We start from the raw sequence: 27,039 nt of genomic DNA, 5'->3' as shown, positions 1-27,039 counted from the left end.
AGGAGTTTCTAGAACTTGTTATCTAATCCAAAAAAAAAAAATCACACTACTATTGGCTATGCATTTGGTAACCCTTGCCTTATTAAAGAGCTGTTGCCTTCACCCTGACTTCCATTCATTTTTCAATTCATCCTTACAAAAACAAATATTCAAGAAACCCATATCTGTATACAAATTAAACGTAAATAGGAGCGCCTGGATGGCTTAGTCAGTTAAGCGTCCAACTCTCGATTTCAGCTCAGGTCATGATCTCACAGTTCATGGGATCAAGCCTGACTTGATGTGTGCTGACAGTGTGGAGTCTGCTTGGAGTTCTCTCTCTCCCTTTCTCTGCCCTTCCCCCCACAAAAAACCCTTTAAAAAACAAATTAAACATAAATTATTACCAACAGTAGAACAGCTATTTTCTACCTCCTCTTTCAGATGCTCAAAACTGTGATGAATAGAAAGGGGAAAAAAAGGAAAGCTATAAAAGGAAAGAGAAGGAAAAGGAATCCATTGTTTCCCATGTGCCCACCTACTTCTTACAGGTGGAATGAAATATGGAAGCAGAGATTTGATAAACGGATGATCCTCTAGGTGGGATTCCTCCAAGGGACACAAGGTTAGCTGTCCATGTGCCCACCTTCGTCTTGTTCCCTTGTGTTCAGACCCCTACTTGCTAGGACATACTGCCCCCTTATAAAGACAAGTGGCCCCAAGCAACAGTTTGTGTTGTTTTTTAAAAAATTTTTTTTTATTTTATAAAATTTTTTATTTTTATTTATTTCTATTTTTTTTCACATTTATTTATTTTTGAGAGACAGAGAGAGACAGAGCGTGAGCAGGGCAGGGGCAGAAAGAGAGGGAGACACAGAATCAGAAGCAGGCTCCAGGCTCTGAGCTGTCAGCACAGATCCTGACGAGGGGCTCGAACACATGAACCTTGAGATCATGACCTAAGCCAAATTCAGATGCTTAATTGACTGAGTCACCCAGGCACCCCACAGTTTGTGTTTTTATAAACCATGTCCCTGAAAAAATAAATTAGTGGAGCATGTTATTGTTAATTTAAGGTAGAAACATCTAACTTCAGCCTCTATTTGACTCACGATTTTTCTGATGAAATCTTCATTAGAATTTCATAAGCTCTAGAATCTAACATTACTAATTCAGCCACAAAGCATAGTGTTAATATTTTGCAGATGGCATGGTTAGTACAAAAGGTAGAGATAGGAAAGAGGCAGTAAAAACCTTAATACCAAGAAAACCTTTAGAACAGAAGCCGGTCATGCGGGCCACAACCACCCAGCAGGTGCTTTACCCATAAGGTTAATCACACTGAAAGAAGGTGAATTCATTAGCAAAAGAGGAGACACAAATACATATGCAGGCAGGTGAGGGAAGATAGTTCAAGTCTAGTGGGTCACTCCTTTCATCTTAAGACTCTACAGGGCAGGGGTGCTTGGGTGGCTCAGTAGGTTAAGTATCTGACTTCGGCTCAGGTCATGATCTCACAGTTTGTGGGTTCATGCCCCACATCGGGCTCTGTACTGACAGCTCAGAGCCTGGAGCCTATTTCGGATTCTTTGTCTCCCTCTATCTCTGCCCCTCCCCTACTCGCAGTCTGTCTGTCTCTCTCAAAAATAAAGAGTAAAAAAATTAAAAAAAAAAAAGACTGTAAGAGGGCAGATTCTTTAAAGAAACTAAACCAGGCAAAGCAAAGTATTGAAGCAAGAATAGATAGCTGATCCATTTCTCAGGAGGGATTCCTGTAATGGGATAGGAGCTTAGGTTGAATGACATCTAAAAACAGTTCCAGTGCTAAGATTCTATAAAATATTTCAATTTGCAAATACCTTAACTTCATCTTAATTTCACATGCAGAAGTCTTACCTTTTTAGAGATATCAAAATTCAGTGCTTATCACTTGAATCATGTTGTGTCCTCAAAACAAATGGATGGTAAAATGCATTATTTGTTAAGCCTCAAAGCTGAAAAACTCATTCTGCTTCTCACACATTTGACCAATAGTGACAAATCACAAGTGGTAGGCAGTCCAAGCAGCCAATGTTTATTAAATGTCTCACTCAACCCCAAACCTCATGAATTGTTTAACATACAAGAGAGACAGAAAGCCAGTATTTCTCCTTGTGTCAGCTCTTGTTAGGAGTGTCTCTGCTCCTCTCACTCCTGGCTAGGAACAACATTAGCATTCATTGTTCTTGAAACACATGGGAATTCGGGGGGCCCTTATAACCACAGCCAATCCTGTGCCATGTGGCTATGAATGCACACCCAGTCTATAAGCACCAAGAGGCAAATGTGAAGGACACACCAAATAGTACACACTTAGAAGTCTACGGCAGTTGTCATTGTTCTGCCTCCATTGGCAACAATTTGAATATGCTAGGGAGAGAAAGAATCCAGTAGTCTCACACCAAGAAACCCCCATGAATTCAATACTGAAAAAATGAGACTTTTCAAATCACCCACTTAAAAGTTAGCCATAAGGAAATTGGCTTTAGGTAGCTTGTGACCTGCAAGATGAAGATTCTTATCCAGTCTTTGGAGTAATTAGAGAATTTCATCACTGTTAGTGGTTTTCCATGCTGCTTTGCTCACTATTTTGTGGCAAAAATCAGAGGGCATAGCTAGGGGGAGTAGGTGGTTGGTTCATTTGAAAAATATCTAAAGGTACTTGTAATCATGAGTCCCTGTTACTCTATGTAGATACACATTTTTTAATAACTATCTTGGATTTTCCTATGAGAATAAAACATTTTAACATTATGAATGTGAATAACTCAAGGAAAACTTACTGCAATAAATATCTACTTAGGCATACAACACTACCATTTCTGTAATTTTTATGGTTTCAGTTGTCCTCACAAATGTGACCCTAAAGTTAACTTTAAGGGATCTTTCTGATTTGCACCAGCCTCCAGGAAGGCCAATTCCATAACACCCATCATTAAGAATTAGGAAATGATTCCAGTTGGATTTGGAGACATAAGTCCCAATCAAAGATTGAGGCCTCTTTGGTCTACGATGCCCTGACCAATGGGAAAACAAAAACAAAAACGAAACACCAAATATTGAGTAAGTCTATCCCTTTCTAGAGTTTTTTGATCAATATGATCTTGAGCTAAATCAGTAGTCCCAGAGCTATTCCAGATTTGGAGAATTATCAGGTTTCTGGAGCATAGCACATGGCCTCACTCTTAGACTACTCTTTCTTCCTAAAGAGAGAGCTAGGGATTGTCTTGATATGTTACTATTGCAAAGGAATCTAAAAAATGGATACATTTTCCAAATTGAATAAATACAGAAATAAAATACCCTTCACCATCTGCACATACCAACCAGCCATATAACATGATTTTCAGTAATCAAATGTCATCCATGGAAAGACAAAAAATGGGAGGTGGTATTTTCCAGTAGCAAGATCCAATTTCTAAACAAAGAGTTTTCTGTGGTGGTTGTAAACATCAGCTATACTCCCTGGAGAAACACATTTTTCTCGAACATTGCATATATGTAATACATAAAGCATGTTTTTATTACTAGTATTTGTCTTCTATCTTTCACATATCTTTGCAAATGACAATTCACAGCAACCCAAAATAAGACTGCAAAGGCAAGGGGAAAAGAGAGCATGAGATAACATTCAATGTAATAAACCTTAAGATTTCTCTCTGTTGTTCATATAGCTGAAGCTAGTCTGCAGGAAGACTTATGTAGATTCCTCTCAGAAGGATGGAGATTTCTTATTTGTACATTGGATATTAGCAGCTGCAGTGCTTCAGTGAACTCAAAGTTTTATAGTGGAAAAATAAAATGGATAAAACCAACAGAGTTTGAAATTTAAGAGTAGGGGACAATGTCAAGACACCAAGTTAGTGATAGGATTCAAGCTGCTATAAGGGTCACAGTGACAACTCTTCCTGCTCAAAAAAGCCCAGCAAGATCATTCTCATTTTCTGAGAATCATAACATTTTGTAAGTACATACTAATTTTCAGATCATCAAGTTCTTCCCAATTTAAACACCATATGCTTCTTCCAATTCCTGCCTTTCCCTAGAGTTCCACAATGGGACCAAATCCTCTAAAGTCCAGCAGCACTGACTGTACACATCCTTCATTGGGAACATTTCATATAATAACCCCTAGAAGAGTTTCTCTGTTAATATACTTTATACGTATATGGAATATTCCTTAAGGACAAGGACTGTGATATATCTCATAGTATCCAAAATCCCTTTACCATCTAACACAGAGAAGAAGGAATAAACTTATCTGTTGAGGATGAAAGTCTCTGTATCCATTTTATAGCTAGAAGTCTGTCCATGAATTGTATCGGGATTTGACAGTTCTTATATTCAATTATGCAACAAATAGATTCATACAGATTTCACTCACCAGTACCTACCTGCTTTACAGAAAAGGACAATGGCATAATGTGGCTGGACCAAGAAGGGAATAGACTTTTAAAAACAGACAGAAATTAAAAGAAGGGGCCCCAACATGTCATGATAAAGATGACTTGTAGCCTGGTTTACTCCATTTCTGCCTCTCATGAATAAACAAAATCAGTTCCTCTATTACACCTTCTTATTTCAGTGATATCCTAGACAGATCCTGCTGGGACTCAGACTTGAAGAGAGTGCCATTACTTAACCAGAACTAGAAAAAGCTAGCATGGGGCTTTATACAAAACTATGGCTTTATAAAAACTCTGACTACAATCTGTTTAGTGGTTGAACATGTTAGTTTCAATGTCTTTGGAAAAACTCAAACGATTGGAACTATTTCCAGGAAATTTCCCAGAACCCAAAAAATCTTCCCATAATGTATTTTTCCACAAACCTCCCTGGTTAAAAACTTACAAATTTGCCAAGAATAGTCACTTTTGTTCTGGGTATTGGCCAATCTCTCAATCTCTCTGCTGTTTCCCTGGAGAGGATTTCTGATAAGAAATTGATTCTCATCATTCTTCAGATTGGATGGGGGCTCTTTACCAATTACTGAAGCTGGACATCAGGAAAGCACCCGTGCTCTGTGTGACATGACATTGTATCTACACTTCCATCTCATTTCAAAGAACAGTTCCTTCTCCTGACATGCCCATCATCATTGATGGTGATATTAATTTCAGTAACATGGTTATGTACTGATATAACAATTATGAAACGAAAATGAAAAAAAAAAAAGAACAATTGAGTGCATCCGAGGTTAGAAGAAAATCTAAAAGCATAATTATATTTTAGCTCACAAGTTAAGAAAAGGAAGATTGGCCAGAGAGATGCAAAAGAGTATATCAGAGAGAAAGAGTATAATGCTTTAAACATGAATTTACTGACAAGTTTGTTACAGGGTAAAAGTCTTTGGTTGGAGCAGACACAGTTTAGAAGTCCACATGCTAGAACTTGATCCTTGCCAGAAATCTCTTTCAACAGCCACTTTGAAACATGTATATTTATAGACAAAGAGAGCCATAAAAATTGCATATGGTCTTTTGACTGCTTGAGCACTTAGCCTTAACTAGAGAAGTGAAGTGGAAGCCAACTTAATCTTTCTCCTAGTTTTTAATACTTTGGTGCTACAACAGTACACTTAACTGTTATGATTTGCTACTCTTAGTTAAATCTCTGAAGGCCATGCTCTGAGATTCCTAAGACTAGAGGCTGAAGGATCTAAGGGGAAGGATTGAGCTTCCATGACAACTAGATGAGAAGTCCCTTTAGGGATCCAAATCGGCTTGGGCTTTAGGGGGAAAAAATGTATGCTTTCAGGAAAAAGTAGAAGAAACCTGTATTATTAACGTGGTCTAGAGGTGAAACCATACTTAAACAGGAGGTGCCATTCAGGAAGGGGGTGTGTTTATTTTATATTTTAAATGACACATTGAGTCATAATGGAAATAGTCAGACACCAATGAATTATTTATATTGTGACCATTTTCCTTCTCTCCCAGTTTTCCTTTTTCTTCCTGGTGCTTCCCTGTTTATCCAACCTAATGCAATAAAATGCATAATTAATTTCTAAACGCTTCCGTTGAGCGGTGCAATTTGTCAAGTCGAGTTGTTAATAGAATTAAGCTTTTTATCAGTGATTAGCAAAAGAAGGTAAAAAAAATTAATTACAGAATTGTATGCCTCCCTGGTTCAAAGCCAGGTTTTGGATTAAATGTTCGATAAAGGTTTCTTGACACGTTATAAAACATTTAGCAAGAGCTGCTTTCCCCTAGTGCATTTAAAACCTGTCTCTGTGCAAACCCAACCTGCAAGGCATGTGCATTTGGGTAGACCTTTGTGCATGCCAGCATGGGGAGCTACAAAATCATTTTACAAAATCCTGAGGAAAATGTTGGTTTTCCTTACACTGCTCAAGACAAGGGATAAGCTATGACCTCAGAGGTGTTTTCCATCTTTAATTTTTGATAGTGTGATTTACAGCTTGAGTGAAGTTGAAGAATTGGTTGGAGGGAATAATAGAACAGTACACCGATAACATGATTAATATATGATAGGCCTTCATCTATAATTGTGTATAAGATACCTACACAGGTTAGTATCTTAGGGCTGTTCAAAATATTTGACCTTACCTAAATCTCTCATATAATTTATCCACTTCTTCTAAGCTTGATCCTTTCTTTCTTCTCTGTTCTGTGTCCTCATCACCTCATGCTCTTATGAAGCAGAGTAATTCAACCTATTTCGTGCCCTCACTTTTTCCAGTCCAGGTGAGGAGGAAGGAAAGAAAAAACGAATCTGTCACAGAAGATCCTGACATCCATTGGGCCACGTTTTATGAGTGGCACAAATGACTGTTCTTCAATGGCAGGAAACATTTTACCTTTTTTCAATTGCTTGTACTAAGACACTCAGATGCAGCAAGCACTTTTTGCCTGCTCTTCCACATCTGGAGGTCCCATGCTTTCGGCCATCTGTTTCCGAATCCCACCGTCGAGACCCCTTTGAGCAAAGCCCAGGGCATAGTTTCCAGAGTGAAGTTGTGCTCTTCCAAGAAGGCACACTTGGTGTGTAGGTCTTAAGTTCTAAACTTAGGATGGGAGGCCAGAGTTTGCCCTTCAGTTTCAGAGGCATGTTTTCTCATATCCCCTGCAGCAGAGAACCAAGCACTAGAATTACAGGGAACTTCTGCAGACTAAACAAATCGGTACACATTTACAACTGTAGTAGATCCAATGTATGCACATATACTCTATTCCTCCGAAACTTGGGAGAAGAAGGAGAAATGGGCCCTAAAAAGACAGTATATAAAGCATCCGTCTGTCACGAACACTGTCTCAGTCTGAGCTGCTATTACAAAAGACAACAGATTGGGTGGATTAAACAACAACCATTTGTTTCTCATACTTCTAGAGGAAGGGAAGTCTAAGATCAAGATCAGATATAGTGTCTGATAAGAGCCTGCTTCCTGGTTCAAAGATGGCCATTTTCTCACTGTGTCCTCATATGACAGAAGGGGCAAGAAAGCTCTCCAAGGTCTCTTTTATAAGAAAACTAATGCCATTCAAGAGGGCTCCAGCCTCATGACCTCATCACCTCATAAAGGTCCCACCTCCTAATAATACCATTGCATTGAGGGTTAGGATCACTACTAATAAATTTGAGGAGGACACAAACATTTAGTTCAGAACAGAAGCTCAATCTTTCTTTTTGTTTTCTTGGTCCTCATTTTTCTTTTCACTCTATCTTTTATGCTTTCTAATGAACTTTGGATAATACGTTGAGTAGTCACACATAATTCAATTTTAAGTACTCAAAGAGTAGTACAGTATGACTATTTTATGTAACAAAATTAGATTATATAAAATAATGCTGTTATTGCATATCCCATATAAAATTATAGATTTGTTCTAAATATTTTCTCTTAATTACAAAATAAACAAAACCAATAACAAAACATAACATAGAATCAGCTTACACATCAGGTTGAGAATCATAACAAGTAATGTAATTTTTCTGATCGTTTGAATTTAAGTTCCATAATCTCTAGGGACACTTGGTTTTGCTTATTGTCACTGTAACCTCATTACCTTGAATTTCTGATACACAGTAGGTACTCCATAAATATTAGTTAAATCAATGAATAGTTAAGTGAAGGTTATTTATCGTGGGTTTTTTTGTTCCAAGTATTTTATTGATTTTTTTAAAGTATTCCTTTGCTTCCTCAGTAAACACAGAAACATACTTTGAATTTCCTTAATGGCTCAGAATTTTGCAGCGCCTCATTAAGTATAAGTAATATTAATTAGCACTATAAAATTAATAACCTGACAATTATCAGGTAAAATGGGAGGAATCAAAGCTGATTCTCATTGACCCTAATTGTCACCCACTTTGCTTTTGACTGATTCTTTGATTCTAGCTTGTTTTCTTGTCCTTAATCTCATTCTCATAAAAGAATGAAGAAATGTGCAATTCTATGGCCTCCTAAATGAAATTTAATACGGCTGCCTTTCTACAAAATTAATGAGTAATCTAAGGATGAATCTATCTTCTCCAAAATTGTTTTCCAACCCTCATTATAATCTTTCTTATCATTTGTATATTTCTCCTTTGAATTTTCAGTAGCTTTTAAAATACCTTTTCTTAGCTGAGCATTAACAATAACTTAGTTACTATGGAAGGTTTACTCCATTCTTTTATTTTTTTTTTCAATTAAGAATCTTTTCCATTTTAAAGATTAGTATATTTGAAAACCTTAATCTTTACAGTACTCAACAGAGTGTCAGGGACAAATTTTGTGAAGGTTTTCCTTTTTACTAAAATTTAACAGAATTCTACACAAAGCAATGTTAAAAAAATCTTGTATTATACTTAGGTGATGGCACTCTTTTATTGAATGTATCATATTCTAAGTAATACCTAGGTACATGGTTTGAATTAAGGAAGCAAAAATCACCAATAGGAAAATAATACCATTACATATTAACTCTGCCTCCGGAAGGTGAACACACCTGCCTAACATTAAAACAGAGTTGTTACGGGGCGCCTGGGTGGCTCAGTCGGTTGGGCGTCCGACTTCGGCTCAGGTCATGATCTTGCGGTCCATGAGTTCAAGCCCCGCATCGGGCTCTGGGGTGACAGCTCAGAGCCTGGAGCCTGTTTTGGATTCTGTGTCTCCCTCTCTCTCTGACCCTCCCCTGCTCATGCTCTGTCTCTCTGTCTCAAAAATAAATAAATGTTTAAAAAAATTTAAAAAAAAGAGTTGTTACTTTCAGGTAAGCATATGCTTCTAGAGTGATCACTTTGTGCATGTACAATAATGCGAAGTGACTGCTCAAATGGAAAATGAAAGAGACACACATTATGCACAAGTTTGTACTTTCTTAGCAAATGGTTTATGTGTAACACTCTTGAAAATTATTGGAATGATACTTTCCATCAATTTTTTAAAAAATCTTACTAATATACTACTTGTTTGTCTTCCTTCTCTCAAACCCTGAGCCAATCACATTCCCAAGACTGTCTGAGGAATTAGAGGAAAAGGAACATAACAGGGCAGACAAAACACAGAAGAAAGACCCATGTATGGAAGAGGGATATGACTCCTTCACACAGCAGAGGATGAGAAAGGCCACTATCAAGCAAAAGAACCCCCTGACCTCTGAGAAGGCAAAGTACAGACTGGTGTAGGAGAAGAGCTGTTGCTTCAGAGAAGGGTTCCTGGTATAACCAATGATGAAGCTCCCAAACATAATAGCAATTTCAGTCTCAGTGCCAGCCATGTCTGCCTGTGGCAGTCCCAGCCCCAGCAAACTTAGCTATTGTATTGATGTTGCTTGAAACTTCCCTTGAAATGGAAGCTGCAGATAGGAACAAGTGATGTCAGGGGACAGGGCTGCCACACTGCTGAGACTCTCACCTGCTGGTCACCTGTCGGTGTCTATGATTGTTTTAGCACCACTGCAGACAGTGATAGGCTCAACAACTGACAGGTACTCCTGACCAAGAAGCGGGTGGAGATGAACTCTGAGCAGGTATAAATTTTCAGGACAAGAGGTAGTGTGGCAGGAGAGCTGCTCCCAGCAGAGAGAAGCAATTTCATTAAAAAAAAGAAAAACCCACACACAGGGGTGCCTGGGTGGCTCAGTAGGTTAAGCATCTGACTCTTGATTTCAGCTCAGGTCATGATCTCATGGTTTGTGGGATTGAGCCCCATGTCTGGCTCTGCGCTGACAATGTGGAGCCGGATTAGGATTCTCTCTCTCCCTCTCTCTCTCTCTCTGTCCCTCCGCTGCTCTCTCTCTCGCAAAATAACTAAACATTTAAAACAAAGTAAAAACAAAAATCCCACACACAAATGTAGTCATTCTGTCCTCACTTCAACAAATCTGTAGACTTTTGGATTTGGCTTGACCCTACACAAGAATTGTCTCTTTTTTTTTTTTTTTTTTTTTTTTAATACCAAAACATATCAACATATCAGTTCCTTGGTGCTCTAACACTGTTCAACATGTTTGGTAATTACAACAACAGAAATTTACAATTCTGCAGAATTACTCAGTGGCTATACATTTCACTGATAAATTTTCACAACATACATTTAGCTATCCAATAACATGACAACCTTAAAATGTCAGTGATCTCATGACAACAGTGCACAGGCCTCAATCACTTGTTTGTACTCAAAAACCTTTATCTTTGCTTATTCATGATACATTGGTCATAGGTAGTAGTTAAAAACACCCATACAAAAAGTGACTTCTATGTTCTAATACAGTCCTATGAGCATAAGACAGTATTCAATAGCTATATTTTGCTTACAAGTGGTGAAAAATTTAGACTGGTTCATTTTCAGTCCCGACACTTTCTCATTCATAGATGAAAACTGGAAAATTTTGCAGAAGCTCTTTCTCATGTTCATTGTTCCTTGTAATTATACATGTGTTTTCCTATTTTAAGGCTTATAAATGCTTTCATAGATTACTTCTCTGCCTATCACAACTAGAAGCCAATATGATAGTGAAGTGCACGGAACTAGTTTTTTATTTAGAAAGCAGTACACATAAATACTGGTGGTGTTGGTTTGCATAATGTGATCGGGTTGCTTGCAAGAATATGTTTATCTCCTATTGGTCAAGTGTGTAAATGAATGTAAGATTCTTTTGGTAACAAATACCCTCAGATGTAAGACAGTGATTCTCTTACTTCTTCACTCCCTGCCATAAAAACAACCAGCCTTAACCTCTGCCATATCATTGCTATGCACTGTCTCCTCTTTGTTCTCATTTTATTTAATCTCAAAACACTTCTGTTTTTCCTACAGTTTTTCTCCTCAATTTTCTACCTGCAATTTTCCCAGGTATGGTTTGTTGCTTAAAAGGGTACATTTCCAAGTATAAGTATTTGTCTGACAAATAGGGTCAAATCTCTGGTTTGTATTCAGGAAGAGGTTCTCTTTCTCTTAAGGGAAGGGATGCTAAACTTTTTTTCCTTTCAATATTTTAAAATATTTCTCATTTGTATAAGTACTTTTAACTCTCCAGGGGGGTTAAATAAATATTTTACTTCATTTGACATTACTGAGGTCCTAGAGGTACATAAAACTCTTTAACCTCTGGGAGTCTCTCTCCTATCTAGTAATATACAGTATTTTTAAAAGTTGTATTAAAGCATATGACCTCAGTCTACATATATGTACTTATTTTTAAATAATGAACTGCCTTACTAATATATTATAAGCCATACTAATATATTAAAAATATAATATATAAAAAAATTAAAATGAGATCCAAATATAGAGTTTATAATCATTTCTTCATGACGTCAGTGCACACTTTTCGGACCCCTTTTGAGACCACAGCATGATCTGCCAAGTCATTAGCTATTACACTTGGACACCTAGAGGGAGTGCTAATCACCTAGGGAAACTTCCAGGTGGGGGTGGGGTGAAACATCGGTATTGTTAAGTAGCATAACTTTTAGCTTCGAAATTCTGGTCCCATTTTCTCTGGTCAGAGCCAGATCAATATTTTTGTGAGGCTTAGAGAAATAGAAGCCAATTAGTGTGCATCTGTGCCTTGGGGAGGGAGAATCTGGGCCCAAGGCCCAAAGTCCAAGACAACATTTCCTGTGGGAGATACGGCCTTCAGTGAAGTGCTTTTCCTTGAGTATTTGTTGATGGGGGTAGAGGTGTAGGCAAAGAGAAGCATCACCAGGGGGAGGATGCAGTTGATTAACATTCTGAGCATGTGAAACAGTTTGTGCACAATTAACTTTTCTGAAGTGTATTCCAGCGCTTTCAAATTATGTTTTGCATAGTGTAATTCTATCCTATTACCCTTAGCCACATACACCTTGGTATCAGAGTATTATAAATTATTTCTCTGCCTCCTTAGTGTTTACAACTTTCTGATATAGCACTTGTAGATAGTGATCATGCATATTCCTTCCTAGTTATCACAGTGAAACTAGAGCTATTTTATTCTTGTAATCTTTCTTCATTCGTCCTAAAGTTCTTTAATCATTTTTGTTGTTGGTTTCTTCTTTCATTTCCAGTTATCAGTATCTTTCTGATCCTGGGGCACTCAGACTTAGAAGGGGAATGCCAGATATACTCTCACCTTACTGAATAAATAGGAGCTATAGGCTACAGCTTTCCTGTCCTGTGATAGCGTGTGTCTGTTTATGAAGCCAGTGCTCTCATGAATTTTTATTATCTTAGCATCACATTGAATTATCAGCATGTCACCTTGCTATTTAGAAAGCTGTCATCTGATTCTTTCTTCATAATGGCATCCTTCCACTTGAGCTCAGTCTTTCTCATAGCTTTGAATTTCTTTTTTTTTTTTTTCCTACAGATTTGCTTTGTTTGAAGTGATCTGTGGTTTGCACCATCTCCTGTTTAGGAAACAACTGCCTATTTAGGAAATTGGCACCGTCAATTAGAATCCAAGCTTTCTGAAGACTAGATTCCTCAGAAAAGTCTTAGCCAACTGTGGGCAGGTTTGCAGAATGTACGGATCTTGGAATTCTCCTTTCTAAAATGCTCTAATTTTGATCAGTTTCTTTGCAACTGGAATGTGTACATTTTGCTATCTGGGTATACATATCTGCATTCACACCTTTTTCCTAAATTAAAGTAAGACATTATTGAGCAAATATTTTAATACACTATGTGGCTGATGTATACAATAGAAGAATAATTTGAAATATAATAAATACTACATTACTTCCCTAATGAGCCTGATGGAACTTCTTCCTTACCATTTTCTTATTGTATTTCTGACCCAAATTGAGGTTGACATACACTACCCACATTTTATTTGCCATTTTAGGTGTTTTTCATCTAAGTGTAGGGACTGTTGTGTGGAAAAAAGCAGTTCTCCCATGGGAAATAAAAAAAAAAAAAACAGAATTAATAGTTACAACCTGTTGAGTCTTTGTCTTATTGATGTAAAACTTGAAATTTAATTTTAACTATCTAGGAAGTAGAAATCATAAACTATCGATCCTAGATTGTGGTGTGAGAATTTAGTCTTCTTAGGCTTAGATTTTAGGGTATAAGTGATACAAATGCTGATAAATTTCCTCTCTGACTCCATATTGAAGTCTTTAATCTGCCCATAAGTGAATTTTTTTAATGTTGATGTTTTAAACATTTTTGACTCATCAAAATATTCAAGGTCCTCTCTGAGATTCTGACTTTTTGGGCTGTAGGCATGTGACTCTCTATTCACTCTGATATTCTCTAGGATTATAAGATAGATGGCAAGTACTTTTTGGTACATGCAAAATAGAACTACTAAAACTTCTTTAGATTACAGACTACTGTATCTGTAAAGCTATCATTGCACAGAAAAGAATGCAATAAATTTCTAGTCATAAATCACTTAGCACATCTTGCTAAGGGAGCAGGTAAAATGTTCAAAAGGATATGTTCTAAGGAGGCAGCAAGAAGAAGGAAACAGACATTTAGTGGGGAAGCAAGAAATCATCAAAGTCGAAACAAACCATATAACATCCAGTTTTCTGAGCTTGGAACTCTCATCTAGGTCCCTCAAGAGGTAGGTGCACAGACTCAGGGGTTCAGATGGACTCAAAGAAACTAGTTTGATGGGTGCCTAGTGAGAAGAAAGCACAGTGATCTTGTTTTCTAGGCTCCTAAAGCAATGATTTGGTTAGGAAGATATTCTATTGGTTGGGCTCTATCATTCTATCCATTCTCACTGGGAAAACCTGTATGCTCTCCAACAGACAGAGAAGATAACACTCTGTAGAAGAGGAAGAAAAGAAAAAAAGACAGTAAAAGATCCATTTGTTTAATATATGAATGACAAAGATAATAAGGAATGTGATCAGGACAAAGATAGAAAGATGATCATAATTAACTATATATATTCTCAATTATAAGAATTAATTAATCTACTATATAAAAGGATGGGCATTTTTACAGTCATGTATTTGGTAAGAAACTGTACCATGTTTCAGTATTTTCAGCTTCACGTCTATGAAGTCAGACACACTTCCATAAGTACTTACCAAGATGATAGTTTTTATATTATTTCTTATTATATCAACAGCTTTATGTCCTTAAATACAGAGTTCTAGAAATATCACTGGGTATTTACAAGACTCTGTTCTAACAACTAATGACTGGATCCACTAATACTACTAATGTTAATTTACATAAAAAAACATATTCTCTTTGTTGCATCTTTTGACTTTTAAGGAAATATGGCAGCATGGTTTGGAGGCCAAGATTTTTACTCAGAGTGGAAGAAAGTCATTTGTGGCTCCTTCACTCAGATGGCAATAAGACACACTCAGCCTCTTGGGATCCTGAGAAGTAAGTACAGATCAGTTTTGAGAAACTCCTTATGAAAATGATGGTGTGTTACTACCATGCAGGATGGCAATGGAACATGTCTATACGTATCACCTTGCACTTTTCTGTTCCCACACACTTGTCTCATTAAAGGGAAATATCAATTTTTAATATTAAGTCATCTGCCAGGAGCTAAAGGAGATTGTTCAGTGTTTCTGCTTTGTGGTGAATACCAAGGGAACAAGAGAGGGGAGGGAAAAAGAACAAATAGAGAAGTAGACATAAACTCATCAACCCTATTCTATTTTTAATCCACTCACTTTCCAAGTCTCTATATTAGAATCGTCTTTTTCTTTGACAACCTCCCTAGTGATTTGGCAACCGTTTTCTAAAGTCAGTGCACTACTGTGTATTATTACTTCTCTTTATATTAATGTTCAGTTGAAGGAGGTTGCTTAGAGATTAGGGTCTAATTCAAAACAAGTTTACAATTCTGCCCATATTTTACTGAAAATCATCTTTGGCATGAAAAAGTATATGCTCAAGAGCACCAGGACTGTCAATTTTTCCTGTTTTGAGGAAGGGTCACCTGGAGAAAAGCTAAAGTTCATGTTAGAATTTTTCAAATTGGAAATTTGGCACTTGTTTCAGGTACACACAATTTCCAAGAAATTACAGGACTGTATTTCCATTAAGGCTCAATGTGGAACTGCATTTGGTACTTTATATCATAACAGGTTTACATCTGACCTTTTGATGATATGGTAACTTTTCAAATCCACATATAGAGGGCTCATAGTCCTGCCATCTGCTTCCCTGTTAGAAGAAACCCAATAGTTAATACTCTGACAGAATATAGCTTTAGTTAATATGTCCTGTTGCTCTGGCCATAGTAATCTAAATAATTGTTTCAAAGTGATGGAGTTTTTAAGAAGATAAATTTCTCCCCCAAAAAGTGCTTTGCCTCAGACCAATTCCCTGACAACCATCTAGAGGAAAGATCCATCATCTTTCCCAGAGGTGAGAAAAAATTATATTCAACAGTGTAATTAGCTTGGTCATTCTTTGGCGCTCACATACAGGCTTCCTGAAGTGTTTCTGGTGCTGAACAATCAAGGCCTCAGTAGGGTTCCTCAGTTAATGTATGATTTGGGCTGTTGTCTTCCCCTTGTCCTCTTCTCCTGACCTGGGCTAGCACTATAACACAAGTTTTGCTCTCTTATCAAAATCAAACACAGTATATGTTTCTATCTTTGGCTTAAAATTTTAAAAAAGCTTTTTCCTTCAAATAACTACCAGCAAGAATGAAAACAGGGAGATTTTTATCTCATTTTTTTTTCAAACACAAAGGAAGTATTTTATTTTCTCCCCTTGAGAGTTTGCTAGCTGTTTTGTCTCCAGGGTCACAATTATTTAAAACTTTATACTTAGCTTTAAGACCCCTTTCCACTGCTAGCCAACCTCTTCCCTCTCCCTTTTCCCCCACATGAGGGGAAATTGCAGAGAAATACTACTTAATTATCACACCACGTAACTAATTAAAAGCAGGATGCTTGTGTATGGTATGCTAATGAGCTATTAGAGATCCAGCAAGCTTTAGTGACAAGACATGGGTTCCTATTCTACCCTTCACCTGGCTGTGGATTTCCAGTTGACAGTTAATGATGATGAGATAGGAATTTATTACGCCGCTTACAAGCCAAGAACTTTAGGAGAGGGCAGAAAGGTTAAGCAACAAAATCACTCAGAGGAAGCAACACCTAAGCTGAAACCAAGAGACAAAGAAATGTGAGGATCTGGTTTATAGGAAACCATGGGATGTGCAGAGCACATGGCAGAGAGTTTACAATAAATAGGGAAGTCTCATTATTATTTATTATGGACCCAGTGATGGAAGATGAACATATTGAAAGCAAACTATTGATTAGCTACTGGTATGTATGTCCTCTGTCCACAGATTTGAGTATACCAATTTAAAAGTCCATCCAAACAGCCTAAAAAATATTCGCATTTCATGCAGAGGTAAGGTTTCAGGCATGCAGAGATGCAGATAGAGGAAACAAAGAGGATATGAGAAGAAAGGGAAAATGGAAAGAATAAACATACATAATCACTTTTGTCTAATTGTGAGAAGAGTATTACAAATGGAATAGGCAGGGGTGTCAGCAAGGAGCAAGAAGATAGTAACCTTAATGTTAACAATAATGATAACCCACACTTATTGGGTATTCCTTTTCTGGGAGGCAGGCACCAGCTGAGCACTTTACATGCACTATTTTGTAGATATCCCATCCTAGAGAAGACTATGATAAGGTCATGGTAGGGTTCTAAAGCAGTGTCTCTGACCATTATCTCTACATAGAGATTCAAAACTTAAGAGCTGTTGCAATACATAAGGAAGAATGAATTCCCACAGTTTATAATAAAATGGAATGAAAGTCAGGTGCTTCATTTTTTTGTGTCCATACCCCCTTCTTCCATAATATAATGGTTACTCATTTAAGTGGAAATTAACTATGGGAGGTTAACAATGCACGTGACTTTTGAAAAGATACATCCCTTTTTGTTAACAAATACTAATGGAGGTCAGAGAAGAAGAAAAGGCTTTCATGAGTTGATGGTGCCACCACCATGTATTTTGGATCTGTTACTTAAACTCTATTAAGGGGCATGCTTTGAAGCAATAAAATTATCATCAATACTTTTACTTTGCCGATCCCCCAATGTATTTGCACAACACCCTTGATATGCTTCGGCTGGTATTTCCCTTAAGTCAGGAAGTACTACTCCGTTTCTCCTCAAGGCTAATTATCAACTGAAACAAGAAAACTAATAGTTGGAATTTAGAGGGAAGTCCCTTACGTTCACAGGGGAGAAGACACTATGCCAGGCCCATCTCTGCCCCTTTGGGAATCTGAGAGTTAAGTTGGCAGAGATACTATCACTAGAACAACAACTCCCTTAGTGGACAGCTCATTAGGTTAGGAACCTCTGTTTTCCTGCCATCATGTGCATATCATGTACATTTCAATATAAAAACACAATCTCCATCTGGGTTGATCCCAATATTTATTCTTCACTTTTCCATCCATAAGAGAATATCTATATTATTGGCAATAAGCCCAGCTAAAAACCTCCATTTTGCAGCCTCTCCTGTAGACAGACTAATGATGAAATGGATGAATGTCAATGGACAAAGGTTCCAGCGATGTTTTCTGAAGGAGAGATAAAAATGTAAAGCGTGGACCTCCAAAAACTTCCTTTAATCTTGAGGATGGAAGCCACTCATTAAAGAGTGAGGGGCACTTGGGGTCTTATTCAGTTAAGCATCCATCTCTTGCTTTTGGCTCAGGTCATGATCTCATGGCACTGAGAGCTACAGAGCCTAATTGGGATTCTCTGTCACTATCTGCCCCTCCCCTGCTCTCCTGTGTTCTCACTCTCAAAATAAATTAACATCAGAGAAAAAAAAATATAAATAAAGATGGCAAAGTCAAACTATAGACTTAGGGCAGTTGTGAAATAATTTCATTCCTGGATATCACTTCTGGACTATCTTACCTTAAAGAAACTGAAAACCCTCATTTGTTTAAGCGACTTTGTTTGGACTTTCTGTAATATGCAACTAAATCTAACTCCAACTAACACATCCTTTCCCCAGTTGCTTCTTACTACTGCTAGACTAATGAGAATGGTCATTTAATTTTTCTCTTTGTGGTAGATAAAACACAAATACCTGTTGTTGTTTATATTAAGGGGTACTCCATTGGTAAGCACAGTGTCACATCAGCTATAAATGCCTCTCTTGTCTAGCTGATCAAAACTCTCTTTCCTTACTATAATTCAAAGTTTAGTTGGAACTCCATACTCCATCCTTCATGTAAGCTATAGCTTCTTTATCTACCTCTTCTTTCTTTCTGGCTATATCTGAGGATTTGTGTGGGTAGGTGGAGGTTTGGAAGTGGACAATGAGCTTCTTGATAGTGTGCTGCTGGATAGGAGCCTAGGGGTTCATGGCACCTCCTTAACGTCCTTTAGGTATTATGATCTGTGAGGGCATCAGAAAAAAATATTGCTTGGGGCATCTGGGTGGCTTGGGTAGTCAGGCATCCGACTCTTTATTTTGGCTCAGGTCACGATTTCACTGTTTGTCAGATTGAGCCCAGAGTTGAGCTCTGTGCTGACATCATGGAGCCTGTTTCCAATTCTCTCTCTCCCTCTTTCTCTGCCCCTTCCCTGCTTGTGCTCTCTCTCTCTCTCTCTCTCTCTCACTTTCAAAAATAAAATAAAACTTCAAAAAAATTTCAAAAACAAGATAAAATCACTTTTTAGAAAAACTTAAGCATAGAATCCTTCCATTTTTAAATTTTACCTCAATATTTTGTGTGTGTTTCAGGATTTCTAAAGTTCTTTCATTTCTTCTTTCTCAAACACACTCTATCACCGTGTCTCTTTCTCTCTTCTATTTTATTTCTTTCACTTTTGTTTCTTGTAGACTTTACTCTTAACTTTAGAAACTGTTGCACACCTAAAGCAATATTTTTCTTTTGAAGGACAAACACATTGAAGACAGGGCTGGAAAGGGGGAAGAAATGTCTGTGGTCTAAAAAAAAAAAAAGAAAATAACTTTTATTGGGATTTGAATAGCAAATGAGGGGTGCCTGGGTGGCTTAGTTGGTTGAGCATCTGACTTTGGTTCAGGTCATGATTTCACAGCTCGTGAGTTTGAGCCCTGCATCAGGCTCTGTGCTATCAGCTCTGTGCTATAAGCAGAACCTGCTTCAGAATCTGTTTCTGTCTCTCTCTACCCTTCCCCAGCTAATGCTCGCTCTATCCCTCTCTCTCTCTCAAATATAAATAAACATTACATAGGAAATGAAATGGTAGTCCAACCAGATAGAAGAATCTATGTAACATCAGATCATTCAATGCACTGGATAGTTGTGCTGTCCCTGTTAATGTATCCACATGATTTGGTAGGGCCTAGATAAGCCCTCCTAATGATTAGACCCTATAGCTCAGAAAGCTGAGTGCTGAGTAGTGCTCTACCCATTCCTTTTTCATCATTACATCTGTCCATTCCCTCCCATTGACTATGCACAAGGTTCTTTAATGCCTCTCTCAATTAAGCCTAAAAGGTGAAATGATGGAGGGTAAGTACAAAATTTGAATAATGAGTAGTTACAAATTTGACTTTTCTGTGTATGAGCTGTGGAATAATAAGGTATGAAACCTCTGCAACCCTATTTCCTCAGTTATACAATGTGGATTGGAACCTTTCTTATTAGATGTTAAGTGAGATATATAACACATCTATTACATATTTTATTGATTTATAGTTTAGATTTGAATCTCTAGCATCCCACACACATTTGCAATAAGCTGCTCATTGAGCATGTTCAATGCTCAATAAATTGCTCTAAAATATTTATTGACACATAATGCTCAATAAATATTCACTAAAGTTTGAATAATATATAATGAAATAATGAATAAATGTCCTAATGGCAGTGCTCTGAGTCCTTGCTAAATTTTATTTGTGTAATGCTATTATATATCCAAGATAACAATGAGCTTATTCCATTATGCAGCAACCCTATCAATAAGATGACACATAATTTCAACCAGGGCACTTTTTAGAATGAAAGGGAGCACTATTAGTAAATACTATAGGACATGGGTGCCTGGGTGGCTCGGTCAGTTAAGCATCCAACTTTTGATTTCGGCCCAGGTCATGATCTCACGGTTCACGGGATCGAGCCCCATTTTGGGCTCTGTGCTGGCATTGAGCCTGCTTGGGATTCTCTCACCCCCTCTTTGCCCCTCCCCCATTTGAGCTCTTTCTCTCTAAATAAATAAAGAGACATTTAAAAAAATAAATGTAAGAACATATACATTTCTATGGGGGCACTCAGTAAAGAATCTCAGTTAAAGGAATAAATTCTTAAATTTGAATAATCAACCCTCCCACTATGAACACTGATATCTAATTTATTTTCTTGTAACTTAAAGTTTGTTTTCTTTAGTTTTATATTGAAAAGCATGATACACTTTTACACCACAGTCATGAATGAAAAATATCCTAACAATATGTGAAGGGTCAATTAGTCATTTAGGATCCTTTCAGTCATACAAAACCTTTAATGTGATAAAAACTGTCATCTTACTGGTGTGATAGACAGAAACGGTAAAGGACTGTCATTAAACAATGAGAAAGGTCAATTTCCCTTCAAGTAGCACAACCATTTCCCTGGATGGCCAAAGCCTTAATATCCTTCTGCCCCATGAAACTCAAGTAGAGTTGTCGGGTAAGATGGACCACAAAGATTCTTTGTTGTATTTGAGATCTAGATTGTGACTGTCTTAGCAGCCGAGTTTGTCAGCATACCAGCATTAGCAGCCTTGGTCCTTCAGTGGCCAATAAGGACTAATCATGAAATGAAACACTGGTCAAGTTGTTCTCAATTAGGTCCAAGAAAATGTATTCCTGAAAGCACATGGACACTCTAATTGCTAACCCCTGGATAATTTTGACTTGCTGAGGGAGTTTTAATGTTTAACATATGTTAGAAGGTTACAGAAAACACTTTCAGCTGTGACTTTTATGAGGACTCCCTGTTTATCCTGTTTGAGCTGTGAACACAGAATGTCACTTCACAGAAGATGTTAAGTAACATCTTAAAATGTTTCTTAGCCCTTCCATACCCCCCAAACATCCCACTTAAATAGTTATATATAGCAGGCAGTAACAATACCATAACTTAAAGTCAGGAAAGTTTAAAGTGCAATCCAGGTTGTTTAGTCACTAGTTCTGAGATCTTGACAAACCCTATTTACTTCTACAGACTTTAATTACTTCGTATGTAATGGTAGACGATTATACCATATATACTATAGATTCCTTTCATAATTAACATTTTAGAAGTGATTCTTTGAAGCCTTAAATAGTAACATAGGATGTTATAGTATGAGATAATGATGTTTCATGGCTCCACTGTAAAGAATTGATGGCCAAGAAGAGAATTAACTAAACAGTTAAGCTAATATGGGGTGCTTGGGTCACTCAGTCGGTCAAGCATCGAAATTTGGCTCAGGTACTGATTCCATCGTTCATGAGTTTGAGCCCCACGTCAGGCTCTGTGCTGACAATTCCGAGCCTGGAGCCTGCTTCAGATTCTGTGTCTCCCTCTTTCTCTGCCCCTCCCCCACTCACACTGTCTCTCCCTTAAAAATAAAATTAAAAAAAATTAAAATAAGATTTAATAAAATAAAAACAGAATTCAAGCTTTCTAATATGCTATAATTTATTTTCAGTATCTATACATAAGGTACCATGTTATTACCATAACATGATTTTCAGTGTAAACATCAATCTCAAATACACAACTTAATTGGATTTATCTTACAGAAGAGGAAACAGAACTAGAGAAGTTAAATATCTTCCCTGAGGTTGCAAATCTTGAAAGAGTCCAGATTTGCTTACTCCCTGTTAGTTTTTTTCATATTTTAAGTTTCTTCAGGTGGAAATAATAACAAAACTGGATTGTTTTAAAAAACACTTGGGGCTAGGTACTCTAGGAATATTGAACAAGAACATTCTACTTTACTAACAGTATGAAAACAATGGAAACATTTTTCTTGTAAAATTCCCATCTTAAATCGTAGAAGTATAATCTACTTTGTGGATAGAGTATAAAATATAATTTGCTGAGGGATAATGAGCCAAGTTGTAGTTAGTGAAAAGAGAAGCTGCACTTTTATTATTGTTTTGTAGGAGGAGTAATCCAATAATGATACCCAAACTCATTTTGGGGCTCTTTTCTGCCACAGAGAAGGACAGCTAGAAACACCAAGGAAAGAAGTAAAAAAGTACCATGAGTGTATTCTTAGATATTCTATCTGAATTCAGTATGGGGGAATAAATATGGGTTAGGATGCAATTGTGAAAAGAGAAAAAATAAAAACAGCGATGAAACGGAAATGGGACTTTAGAAAAGAAAGCAGAAGGGTACCTGGGTGGCTCAGTCAGCTGAGCATCCAACTTTGGATCAGGTCATGATTTTGCAGTTCGTTTGCTGAAGCCTCACATCAAGCTCACTGTTGTCAGTGAGGAGCCTGCTTCAGACCCTCTATCTGTCCCCTGCTCTCTGCAACAACCCCAACTCACACTGTCTCAAAAATAAATAAATATTTAAAAAAATAGAAAAGAAAGCAGAGTGAAAGTGGAGATGGATGTAAACATGAGAAGTTACTGAAACCGTTTTTCTTTCTTTGTGAAAGCATTGAAGACTTATTTATGCATATGTCTTATGAATCACAGACCTACAAACAAACAAACATGGATGTAACAAAACAAATACAGGGACCATATATGTTTTAATAAAACTTCTGTCCAATGATGGATTTGAGCATGGACAGAACTTATCATCATGTCTGTTATATCATGGAACTGAATCCACTAATAAAGTCTGCATTAAGTTGAGAAAGGCAAAAATAACACTAGAAAACAAAAAGGGGAAATCTATAACAACAAAACTTTGAAATAGCATTCTTTCACCTGGCAAGATAAGTCTCATTTTTTGATACAAACACAATTTAAAGTGGTCTTATTGCATTGATTGAAGTCCTCCCAAGCTGACTATTTGATAATGGTTAGAGGTAGCAGTTCAGTACATATCCTCAAATTTGCCATATCACTAATGAGGAGATATATTTTCTTGATAAAATATTAATGTACTTTATCTTGGTTCTATATTTTGAAGCAAAGACTGAACTACATTGATGTTCTATCTTTCTATCAGTCATGGTGTTTTCTTGTTTTTGTTTTGTTTTGATTCAAAGACAATAGGGATAACTATTCATGTACTGGTGATTCTATTATTTTTTGCATGATTTTGACTTCCACAGATTCAAGCCACATGTAAATACTGTCATCCTTTATGTGTACAAATCTGTTCTAAGTATACAGTAGAAAAGTCCATTAACATGAAAAACTAATCCAGAAATTTTGGGTGCTGTTTGTTTTAAACGTCTTAGCTTTAACAAGCTAACTTTATTGTTGTTTAATTTTCTACTCTTCTATGGAAGCAAAACTTTGAGTATAAATAACCTCTCAGAATCAGGTAAATTATTTCTAGGACTTTATAACATGCTAATGTGTTCCCTTGGATTTCCCGAGTCCTTCTGGTGTTATTAAGTGCTGTCATTCATTGTTTGAACACTACTTAGAATTGCTCACTGTTCCCCGAAAGGTCATCAAAGCACTTAATAATTTCAGAAAAAGATAAGCAGGACAGAAGACCTTATATGTATATCAAATGTGAGTTCATGTGTGACCTGCTACACCAGCCAAACTTCTGTCCCTATCAATCCTATCTCTACCTCACCCTATCCTTAACTAACACAGCACTGGATAAGGACTCCTTGATTTTCCATTCTCATCCTGGCTTCTAAATTGATTCTCTTTGTAACCTCTGACCTCCAGTCACAAATGGAAACCTAGCCCATATTAATATAAAAAGGCAACTGACAGAAGTAGAATATTCATTTAAATGTATTCCAGGAGCCATAACAGGCCATCTGGTCTATAATAGAGAAAATATTGGGTTTGTAGTTTCAGTCCCAGATAGAAATTAATCACTATTATCTTGGAGGAATCTATTTCAAAATTATAATAATTCTGAATTCAATATGTGTTTAATGTGATTTTTCTATTTCTCTTTGTCTCTCTCTGACTGTGTGTGTGTGTGTGTGTGTGTGTGTGTGTGTGTCCAGAAGAGTCTGGATGGTGGTTGGCCACATATCACTTCTGTAAAAAGGTGTTTTATCATGGACCAGAACACTAGCCCCAGATGCCCACTAAGATTCCTCCTAAGTCTAAGTTTCTCCTCTGGCTCCAATCTGTTGTTTTCTATCTACATCCTTTCTGTTTTCCCACTAAACTATACCTCTTCATTGTGTATCACCTCAGTACTGTTTTCCTTTCTGATGCATCTCACACTTAGTAAGTTATTTTCAAAATTTGCATTTCCCCTTCGTCACGCTTTGAACATCTCTCTCTGAGTTTCCATGGGTTAGAGTCCATGTATTAGAATTTGGAGGACATGTACTTTGTATTAGACTATGATTAAGAATAAGTTGTCATTGTATTCTGTATTTTGTACTTCTGTTGTTGTTTTTTTTTTCATATTATCTTGATATTCCTATTACTAGGATTTCATTAATAGAAGAATAAATAAATGTCAGGAGTTGTTAGGAACTATGAATATAAAGGGAACAAGGTCCACACAGTATTTCCAAAATTGATAATAGTAGCATCAAGTGGTAACATGCAAAATACTGTTACTCACAGAACAGGCCTTTCTTTTTAAACTTTTTAAAACATTTGTTGGGTATCTTATAAACATAGTCACAAAGTAATTTTTGTTCCCTCTCTTCTTCCATAAAGTAATATCTAAAAAACATCTATGTTTAACAATCTCGGACATTTTTGAAGAAAAATACAATGTGTCTGTAGGTGGTGGTGATGGGGATGGGTGGTTTACAACTTAAATGTTGTTTACCTAACTATTACAGTTTACAACAACAGGAAAAAAAAAACACAGGACAATTGCATTTTCTTTTTTTTTAACCTCATTTTTAGGCTTTCAGACTAATGTAGAAATATCATCAAGGAAAAAGAATAGTCTTACCTGATTTTTGAAAGAGTGATTATGAGTAAATGTTCAAAATCTGCTTCTTAAAAATATTAAACATCACTAGTAATAATGAGGTTGTATGAGGTAGCCCTCCTTCACCCTCACTTCCTCTGTATTTACATCTTCTAATCCTCCCTGCATTCTTCCAATCTGAGACCTATATTCCAGTTAATTTTATTTCCATAATGGACAAACAGGAGAAAGCTTTAATAAATGGTACAACCATTCTACACTTAACTGAATAAGACCAAATCAGGGAAAATCAAAAGGGTGAAAATATGTGATTGTTAAGTTCCTGACTGTAAAAGCACTCACACAAGGAGACTAAAAAATAAACAGACAAACAAAAAACCTCAAGACTATATATTTTAAGGGCAATCACATTTAGAAGGAACTGTGTTTTAATACCAGAGCTAATTTATTTGATGGATTCAAAAGTCTTTTCCTTGGAAGCATAAATGATGGATATCCACAGGAAAATATTTGTTTAAATATCCTGAGTGCTCCATAGTTTAGAATTCTTTGGGGAAAAAATGTCTTTCTTAGTTCAAAGAAAGCATTATCTATAACTAGGAAATATTTGGATTAGAAAGAAAGTGAATGCATCCACCTGCTTCATTTATGTTAGAATTGGATGCACCTCTTTAAGCTCTCAAAAAGATATATTTGAAATACAAAAATATCACTTTATGCATGATTAGTCAACAAGGGATGTAAGGATTATTTAACAGTTAGTTTAGACTAAAAATAAGTGTTCCAAAAAAGAATAAAGGAGTATCATGGTATACACGTTATTATTAAGAGAAGAGTGTCTTTGTAGTAGATATTAAGCTTAAATAAGATTGAAGTCTGTAAAAAACTCCCATGAAGAACAGAATATAAGTACAAACACACAGAGGTGGCCCAGTGGAGAAATTCTTACTGAGAACATTCTATATAACCTGCTGAGAGAGTAGGCCAAACAGTGTCCATCAATGAATGAGCTGACCACCAATGGTCACCCAGGATGAACTCTGGAATGAAAAGGACTCCAGTGCATTCATCTTCCTCACATTTGTTCATAGTCATGGTTGTGGCAGATGCTGACACCCACAGGTTACTACACAAGGAGCAGGAGAAAAATGATTTGAAATGAAAGGCAATAGTAGCAGTAGGGATTGCAGTTTTGAACACTTGGTCTACACATCGGTGAACACTTGAATGATCATCAAACAATGTGCAATAGAACATGGTCCTTGACAAGAGAGATCAAGCAGTATTAGGTCTATAAACAGAAATGAATCATAATGTCCAGTAGGAAGTGACATGTGGTTAGCATGTGGCTAATATTCATGTGGCTAATATCAATAGCTCACATTTGTTTATTCAGATAATACACAGGACTTTGCAAGCACACAGCATTCCTCTAGATACGAGAATTTCTAGGGCTATTTTTTTTCCTGACACTCGTTGAACATTTGTATTTAACATAACAATTCATCTTTTCTTCTTGTGCAGGTTTTAACACATCTGCAAAAGAGTGTAGATCACAATCTGCTTACCCATGTCTACATATGTCAG

At 36.8% G+C, this 27,039-nt stretch overlaps 1 protein-coding gene and 1 pseudogene across 6 annotated transcripts in view; both read right to left on the bottom strand.

Moving 5' to 3' along the window:
• Positions 1-27,039, bottom strand: part of LSAMP (limbic system associated membrane protein) — a 922,095-nt gene that overhangs the window by 487,534 nt on the left and 407,522 nt on the right. The gene's annotated exons all lie outside the window — the stretch shown is intronic.
• Positions 813-27,039, bottom strand: LOC147577438 (ATP synthase F(0) complex subunit C2, mitochondrial pseudogene; annotated as a pseudogene).

Source organism: Puma concolor, chromosome C2, assembly GCF_028749965.1.
Source record: "Puma concolor isolate L17-30 chromosome C2, mPumCon1.1.hap2, whole genome shotgun sequence".
NCBI classification, from domain to species: domain Eukaryota; kingdom Metazoa; phylum Chordata; class Mammalia; order Carnivora; family Felidae; genus Puma; species Puma concolor.
The sequence above is the reverse complement of the archived record's forward strand: the minus strand, read 5'-3'. Positions and strand labels throughout refer to the sequence as shown.